Source organism: Raphanus sativus, chromosome 5 (genome assembly GCF_000801105.2).
Source record: "Raphanus sativus cultivar WK10039 chromosome 5, ASM80110v3, whole genome shotgun sequence".
NCBI classification, from domain to species: domain Eukaryota; kingdom Viridiplantae; phylum Streptophyta; class Magnoliopsida; order Brassicales; family Brassicaceae; genus Raphanus; species Raphanus sativus.
The window spans coordinates 20,865,196-20,875,602 of NC_079515.1; positions in this window are offsets into that span (position 1 = coordinate 20,865,196).

Genomic DNA, 10,407 nt, shown 5'->3' on the forward strand with positions numbered 1-10,407 from the left:
ACTATAACATGAAAATATCCACACGTACACCTAGCACATGCCTATCCACATGTACACATAGCACGTGTATCCACATGTACACCTACAACATATCTACATGTACACCTATTTTAATTGAAGTGATTCATTTCTGTTGTGTTTGTTTTGTTTGTTTACCGTCGAAATGGAGACCAGTCTTGAGAAAATAGAGAGAGACCTTAACTATAAGATTTTAAGACATCAGAAAGTATCCAACAAATGTCATTCACCATCATTGTCCTTCAAAAACTGAGAGAGATACTTCAAGGTACAATCTTTTCTCCTAACCACTAATTGACTAAAAGTTAATGTTTCGTTAACCAAAAAAAAATAGTTTGTGGCAACACAACATATTTCAAAAAGAGCAGAAAAGGCCCCAGAAAACCTACACATCCTTTATGTTGTTGGATTGCAACTAAATATACAAATACATAAGTTCATTAAATGGAGATAAAGCTTGTAGAACCAGGAGAAACTTGCTTTGCACCAAACTTGTTTTCAAAATAGTTGACCACAAATGCTTCATTGTGCCTAGATTAGTAGTGTGATTAAACTGTGTTATACATCTACACACACTCAATTAAATCTCAATAAAAGAAGGAACAGAAACATGAAGGAAAGAGAATGAAACGATTTACCCAGAAATTGTTAAGCTAGATGGGCTTCACACTTAAAACCAATTGGTGATAAGTGGATTGACCTATCTATCTTATATACTAGTGAATATTAGTTCCAACTTCCGATGTTGGACACTTTGTGTCTAATACACCCCCTCGAGATGATGGATTTTTGAGCGTCAATCTCGGAATTTATGGGCAAGGATCGATGGGCCAACTTTGGGCACGGATCGATGTGGATCGGATTGGACTTTGTGGATCGTGGGCTCTGATACCAAGTTAAGCTAGATGGGCTTCACACTTAAAACCAATTGGTGATAAGTGGATTGACCTATCTATCTTATATACTAGTGAATATTAGTTCCAACTTCCGATGTGGGACACTTTGTGTCTAATACGCCCCCTCGAGATGATGGCTCTTTGAGCGTCAATCTCGGAATTTATGGGCAAGGTTCGATGGGCCAGCTTTGGGCACGGATCGATGTGGATCGGGTTGGACTTTGTGGATTGTGGGCTCTGATACCATGTTAAGCTAGATGGGCTTCACACTTAAAACCAATTGGTGATAAGTGGATTGACCTATCTATCTTATATACTAGTGAATATTAGTTTCAACTTCCGATGTTGGACACTTTGTGTCTAATAGAAACAAGAATCATTGGGTTACTCGGAATCGGTAAACCGAGCCAATCGGGTAAACAGAATTAAACAAAAACGGAGAGACCGACTTTGTCTATCAAGACCGGCGACGTCGGAAGATGAGACAGCGGTGGAGGAGTTCAGTGATAAGTTCAAAATGCCAAAAAGATGGATACTTTAGCTGAGATGAAAAGCTGGGATTGGATTTGAAGGAAAAAATATGTTCTTGATGATTGATGTGGAGGAGAAGAAACGGCGAATTGAAGTTGGAGGAGATTCACGGCCAGACAAACAGAAATAAAAAACTAGAGTCACTTTATTTAGGTTTTATTATTTTTCAATTAAAATAATTGAGAAAGTAAAAAGGATAGTTTTGAAATTTTGTATGGTCTGTATGTGTGATTTTGTGTGAAAAAGTGTGTGTAGCAATAAGTGTCCTAGAATGATATAATAAACTCAAAATGTGACTCAAAGTGTAATTCTTTCAATGAATATATGTATAACAATCAGAAGGCGAGTCTTATCACAACGGTCAAAAAAAGAAATAATTAAAGTGAGGGTCACTTTACTACTTATGAATATCAAGTTGAGTCACTTGTTTATATTAGGACACTTTTTTCAACTATCTGTTAGAAAGAAATTAGGATTTAGTCTTTTTAGTTTTCTCTCAACCATCACGTGACTTAATTAAATATTTTTTTTATTAATATTTTTTCTTTATCAAATAGAAATTAAATTTAATATTCACTCTTTCTCTTCTCCAATTGAACAACTCTTTATTCCTTCTACCTAATACACGAAGAACCCCACCCACCACCAACACATGAACATCCACCATCTCAAGCCAAACCACCGTCTGATCCAAACTCACCTCCACCACCAATCACAGAACCACCTTCACCTGGTCCGTATCCACCATATTCCCGGCCATCTCCACCATATCTACCAGCTACCCTCGGATTTCTTCTTCGTGCACCCTAAATCGGATTGATCAAGATATATCTTGGTGATCGAAGCATAGTCATGGAGAGATGTACAAATCGGAGCTTCGAGGCGGAGGACCGAGTTATTGCCGCGTAACAGTGAAAGGGAGGCGCTTCAATCCAACTCGGTTGATGCTAATAAACCAAAACCAAGATGCCGCGTCTCCTCCATAGAGATCCGATAAGTAGGGTTCCTCACCGCCAGTTCTACACTGTGCAATCCTTCGCTTAGAACAACTGATTTCTCTCTCGGTTTTTCTTACCAAATCGGCTCATCCTCGATTTAATCGAGGTAGACCTTGTTTAAAAAAATTAAAGAAAACTTGAAAACCTTTCTTTTTAAGATCTGGGTATCTTGCTTGAAAGGATTTTAAGAAACAACATTGCTCTCCTCCTTTTTTTGAAGATTATAGCCAAGTGCTAAAGCCTTTCTCTAGTGTCTTCTTGTTACTTGTTAGTGAGTTAAGAGTGTGGGTGCTTAACTCCTAACATTATTTCTGCTCCAAGAAGTGTATCCAGGCGCATCTTTCATTGATTTGATTCTAGGATCTGTTATACCGTAGTTTGTCTATTTGGAAATACTCAAAATTATCCAAAACATCCATTATCTTGTAAAGTTTTGATCTTGAATCAAGAAACATGATGTTTTGCTATGTGGGAATTGAGATACTGTGTAATATAGCACCAAATACATATGTACACCAGATCATGTGTACAACAAAATCGAACACATCAATGTGTACAAACAAACCATAAACATCCATATGTACACCGGATCTCATGTACAACTAAACATATGTCACCCTTTCTTTATAGTACACAAAGAAAAACAAGTATACATATCTCGTGTGTAACTATTTATATGTCACTCAAAATGATACAAATGAACATAGTACAATGAGATGTAACTTATCTAAATCTGTTTTGTTTTCCTTTAAATAGAAAGTGTACATATATAGAGGTGTACATGTGGATATCTTCAAAGTCATTTAAAAATATATATGTACATGTGGTTACCGAATTTGTTATCAATACTGGTCAAAATCGAACACACAACATATACACGTCAAATTTACATCAACAAACACAATGTACGTGTCAAAACGTTCAACTAGTTTTGTGTACACATCACACATGACACACATGTTAGTGTCACTGACATTGTACACTTTGCACGTGTTTTCATTGTGTCTGGTTGTACAAAGTCATTATTATCCATCTGTACGTCGTCGTTTATACTTGTTTGTGTGTATAGTTATTCAAGCTTGTCCATATAAGAAAGGGTTGGAATGCATATTTAGAAGTTTGGGTTTAATTCACGAGGATTAATATGTAATTTTGAAAGTGTGGGGTCAAATTGAGAACAATTAAAAACTTAGAGGACCAAATGTGCAAAAGAAAGATAAATCACCATTGTTACTTGAGCTTTCTTCTGTAGCTTGAAGACTGAAGCGACGACGATTCCCGACGACCACCCTAGCGAATTTGTGTTGAGGAAAAAGCTTTATGGTCGCGGATTGAGATTTGATGTGGTTTTGAATCAAAAGAAAGAGACATCATTCGAGTTTTTGCAAAGGAGAAAACTTGGTGGTGATGCTTTCATGGCTAATGATGAAGATATACACATGGGGTATGACCGCTGTGATGTTAGTTCGGTGGAAAAAAAAATTCATTCAAGTTTTAGGATTTAAATCAAAGATGAAGAAGATAAAGCAAGTGTGTAGAGATTTTGGTGAAGTGGGTCCTACAAATTATATTTGGTTACAGGATAGTTAGAATAGAAGGGAAGAAGTTGAGAAAAAGTGTTTGTGGAGCAACATGTGACTTATCCTATAATTACAAACTCAAAAGTGACCTATAATGTAAATCTCTCTAAAAAAAAAGCTTTTGAATATGGGGGGGGGAGTCTCACTTTCTCTCAACGGCCTTCTTTTTTTTAATGCTTCTGTTTCCTGATCTCTAACGGCTATATTTGTCCAGCCAATCTTCTTATTCATCCTTGAAACTGTGTCGTTTCGAAGCTTCCCGTTCATAGCATCTGCTGTTGTTTTGCCTTTTTAAAATTTATTAATTTTAATTTCTCTTCTTTTTTTTTAATTTATTGTAAATTTTCTCTATCTAATTATCTTGGATTTATTAAAGAGAAAAAGACCAAGATAGCACCAAACCAAGTTTTTGTCACAAACACAAGGAGGAAAATGACCAAAATAAGTTTTATTGAAAGGTAAATATGCATTTATAACCCTTGGGTTAATTATTCTAAGACTTAGGGTTTTTGAGGTAAGGGGTGCAGATTGGAAATATATCAAAATATTTAAAAATAAAAAAAATTAAAATTAAAATTTTCAAAACAAAAAAGTGCTATTTTGGTCATTTTATTTTTTTGAGTGCTATTTTGTGACAAAAACTTAAAAATGTGTTATTTGAGAGAATTGCCCTTTATTAAAATCTTCTAAGGAAAACATGATATTTTGTCCAAAAAAAACAAAATATCATTGAAACTATGATTTCAATCTATGGTAGAAAATATTTTTTTATTTCAACAAAAAAAATTAAATAGAATATATATGTGGATAAATTGTAAAACAAATTCCAAAAAGAATATTTTCATGACGTCTTTAAATAGGAGCGACAAAAAAGATGGAAGAGATGGTAGTGCAATAACCTCATACAAGCAAGTGATCAATTTTGGGTAATCAGTTTATTCCTACATCAACTTTCTTTTGATATTACAGTGGCTATATTCTGAAAACTGCCGGCCAAATTTGTAGTAAATTAAGATTTGCTGTGTGTCAAATCTTTGGTCAATCATCAGTCTAACCGACCATTTTCTTGGTATTTGTTAGAAAAAGGATGATAACTACATCATACTGCTTTGTCACAGGACCATAATCCTCTAACAAAGAGTTTCAAATCTTAACATATGACAATTCCTTTATAGATATCGCATTTGCTTTCCCTAGTACATCCAACTCGGCAATATCATGACTTGGGTTTATCAAGTTGGATATCAAGGAAGTCTTGCATTGCTTAGTTGCAGTCTATCATCATCTATGAAATTAGAGGAGGTGAAAAAAAAAAAAAATTAGAGGAGGTGGACAACAAAAATGTCTTATAGCGACCTTCTTTTACCTTTTTCCCTAGTAGATTCAACTTGGGTTTTAAAGATGTCATAATGTCGTCGATACTATTGGTGAGCTTATCTCTATTGCAATTGCAAAATAAAAGGTGTAATGCATTTATGTTTTGTATAATGATCCTAAAAGCAACGATGGGAGAAAGGTCAGATTTGAAGGAGCTGCCTTTGAAGAATTAACTCGTGGAGCAATGGGGTGGATGGTCTCCATTTTTTTTCCTAACCATATTGAGAACTTCATGTCTCTACCAAAGATCACTTCCCATTGATACTTTTGGCTTTATTCAATATGTTGTATTCATTTTATATTTGTAATCTCCCTAACTAGTGCCTAGCTCAGATGGAATTAATAGTGTAACTCAGCATTTGCTTCTGTTTGGTTCATTATCCTGAGTTTCACGAGAATTTGATACCATTTTGTATGAATTCGTTGAGTTTCATGTTTTGGAGTTTTTTTTCCCCTGAATTACATCAGTTTATGGTTATTGTTATACTTTATCATTCATCGCCATTTTTATAGACTTATAGTGCCGGCTACTTACTGGATTTACGTCCTTCCTTACCTACAAAGTAACAAAGTCAGGAGATTCTGATAAAGGTAGAACATGAAAACATTCTTCTGTGTCTTGCGGGAACTCGATCAATGCACGGTTAGACCAAGCGCATGGTTTAATACAGAGAAGGAAACCTTTGCCAAAAGTAAAATCATATCGAGACTGATTGTTCCAAATAGTTTTTAATTTTTTTTATAGGAGGCACATGTGTATGGGATTGACATATGTACACATTGAGATAGTTTTTCACATCTAGCTAGCAAAATAGCTAGATTTTACAGTAATATTGAAAACATTACGTATGTCTATTTATCTTTTATATATCTCTTTATTATTTTCTTATTATTATATTCCACTATGAATTACCCTGCAAGTTAAGCTAGAAAGCCTAGAATTATTGAGCACAAAAAGCCTTCATCTTTCCTTTTGTCCCCACCACTTCTCAATGCACTCTTTGTATTATGTATATACAAAATACAATGCGTGCATACCCTTCTATTTTTTACGAAGTTATTTGTGAAAGCAAATCGAAGACCTTTCTGACCTAATCACTTTAAGTAATTTTTCTTTGAAAATAAATCCCTACACTAATTAGCACTAATGCTTGTATTTAGGTAGTGTAGGCTCCTTTTTTAATAAACCCTATTGGTTTATTCGGTTGATTCCGAAATGAACTCATTTAGTACTACACTAGGTAATAATTGTGCATTGCACGGGATGAGATTATTGATTTTATTATCTTTTTAATAGGCATGGACATCCGGGTATCCGTCGGTTCTTTTGGATATCGGGTTTCTCGGGTTTGAAAAGTAAATCTTGTTCGGGTATTACAAAATCCCGAGTCGGGTTCGAGTCGGGTCCTCTTATGTTCAGATGAGTTCAGTTTTGATGTAAAAGAACCTTAATATAATAGAATAACTAATACATCTGAAACTGTTCAGATAATAGTAATCAAAGTAACCATATTATCCGATTCGGTTCGGGTATTTTGTATCCAACCTACCCGAATGTACCAAAAAATAACTAAAATTATTCATTAGACACTATTTTTTAAGTATTTCTATCCAAACTATCATATTTTATCCGAAAATACAAAAAAAAAATATTTAATATATTTAATTTATAATTTGAATTTTTAAAATAAGTATACATATAATTATAAAAAATATTTTTAAATATATATTTACATTTCAGAAATCTTCGGATACTAATTCGGTTCCCGGTTCGGATCGGTTGGAGTACCGGTTCTTCGAATACATCAGTTTATGATCCATTCGGTTATTTATCCCGTGTTTGATCGAGTTTGGGACCCTTATTTTTGGGTCGGTTCTTTAGTTCCGAATATTTTGTCCATCCCTACTTTTTAAGATAAAAATACATTATATCTATTTAATCTGGATATTCGTTCGGTATTACATTAATTTTTTAACCTCCTAAAAATAAATATCATTCTAAATTCATATGTATTTTGTTTTGTTCGATTGAAATGATCGAGGTTTTTCATTTTCTTCGGTAGTAAACCTAAAACTATTATATTTTTTTTGTTTCATGCTATATGAATTTTCGACAGTTCTTATGTCGAACAAATGATTTCATTTTTTAATTTCTAAATGCTTGCAAAATAAAATAAAATCTAAATAAAAGTTTAAGAAAAAAGATATTCAATATTATTTTTATTTTTTTGTACAAACAATTTTGGTGGTATTTTAAGATTTTGTATTTTATATAAGATAATATAATTAATATTATCTAGTGTGCAAATATATTAAGATTTTGTACAAGCAATGTTGCGTTCACACACTAAAAAAACTTTGTGTGTGAACACAATAAATGTCAAATGATTGTGGAGGCGATACGTCAGCTTATTAAACGAATATAGTGTGAACGTATTAATTACGAATGCATCTCTTTTAATATATAGGGGATAATGGACTGATTACCGCCTGCTTGATCCTAGCTTAGAATACCTTCTGACTAATGTCAGGGGATGAACCGATCATCTATTACGATCTCAAGCCTAAACCCAATCTGGCCAAAATGAAAACTTAGTTCTCATAAGAAATTAAACTCAAGACTGATTATCCACCAAACCCCAAAAGAATACCATTAGACTACCATTACTTGGTTAGTGTATACTATTTTTCTGATGTGTAAATGTAGACTCTATTTTAAGACATCCCTTATATATTATTTTAGGAGCACTAAATAAAAATAACCTTGTCTTCATGTGTGATTTACATGAATGCCATTTACACTTGGCAACTTCACATGCACTCTCACCACTTAAATCTAAAGACCCTTTATTAGCTAGAATAATTACAGGATTTGCCATCACCCGTCACATTATAACATTAACTATAATATATGATTCATTTAGATTTTCTAACCAAACAAAAAAAACGTTGATAGTCAATTCTATATGATTGTCGATATTTCAGTGATAGCAATGATATATATATATATATATAAATATAAAATGTGTGCATACATATATAGTTTTATATAACACATGTGACCACCGCTAATGTTATGTACTTTTATAGTTCTATTTATATTTTTCTCATACATTTATATTTACATATATATCATATATCGTATTATAAAAGCTTTCTTAATAATAACAAAAAATATAATGCATTACTATGAAAATGATGAAACGATAATGCATTCTTTTTGTATGAATACATCTTTTTGATCTGTGATTATAATGTTTTCTCGAAATCAAGATTAGGTTGAAAATTCTATGATCTTTAAACTATGAAAGTATAAAAAAAATGCATTACAATGAACGTGTTAAAAAAAAATATATTGCATTCTTATTTATATGAGTCCAACTTTTTGATCTGTAATATAATGTCGTCTCTATATCAGTTCAAAATATATTTTTTTCCTTTTTACTATGAAAGCTAGGTGATAACCCGCACCCTGTGCGGAGTGAAAGATTTTTATTTTAATCTATCGATATTAGAAATTTTCAAAATTATAAGCACAAATATTATATCTAATAGTACATATCGAACGAAATTGTGAATGTATATATAATGTACGAATATTTTTTTTATAGAAAAAACTTGTGTAATTGGTTATGTGTTAATTAGATTTAATTTATGTTAAAATATATAATAGTATGAAATAATTTTAACCTATTTATTTCGAATTTAATTCAAAACAAAACATATAAAATAGATTTATTGTTTGCATAATAAAAAGTATGATTATAATATTGAAAGAAACATAGGTAGTAGTAAAATAAATTACGCAAGAAACAAATTATAAGCAAAAAAAATGATAAAACCAAAATGCCACGAAAAAAATCTTTAGAATTTCTGATTTGCAATCATATACAGAGAAATAACTAAGAATTAGTTTACCAAACTAAACATAGCTGCTTACCAAATTAATTTAGAAAATATAAAACTAATTAAATGCATAACTTTTAATTTCAAATGTGAAATACTTACTCCATGTTTACTACAAAGAACCGGATCTTATGGTCAATGAAATTATTGTTCCCGTTCGTAGGTTTTATCATATATTCTTCAAGAAATCATATTCCTACTACAACCCCATAAATATTTGGTTCATATTTTCAGACAAAAAAACAACTTTAGACAGTCGCACTCAAAATAATAGCATTTTTGTGAACACTTAACTATAAAATAAATTTCGGACATGAATTTAAAAAAGCCATGAGTTTGCTTGTGAAATTGTTTGTATTAATCGTTTGAGTTGAGGAGAAGGGTGTGGTGATTTTGATTTTATTATAAAAACCACATATTTATACTAAGAAGTGAAATACATGTGGAGCAATAGTAATTATCTCCAAATCGCTGTAATTAAAGATAATATTACCTATTTCATTTCACATAACTTGCGCGATAATTATACTAAGACTAACCTAAATTAGATAGGCACCATAATGAAACTTCCTTTTATATGAAAAAATTAAAGTTCAAAAAATTCAGTCAATTATTAATTGATTACAAAAATTTGAATCCATAATATAACTTCCTTATATAAAACAATCACATTTTTGTTAAAAGAGTATAACCATAATCAACTCCCTAATAATATACAGAAATTAAGCCAATTAATGGCACCGCAGATTATTGAGGGTTTAATCAGTAAATTTAGTTACCAAAATCGTAAAAAAAAATATCAAACTTATTAGAAGTTTCCTTTTAACAAACACGATATCATTTGTCCTTGCAAATCACGTTTTATTTAATGCCACCCAGATTTGTAGGTTAGACATTTTAAAATTGATTAAGTTAACATAATAAATTTGGTAGGTTATATGAATTCTGTATATGTCCAATTACAGATTTGTTTTGTTTTTTTTATTATTATTTGATACTTGATATATAGACGACATTATAGTTAGACATTACACTATCTATGTAAACACTATAGTTAGGCATCCTTATTATAACACGTTTATATATATATATATATATATA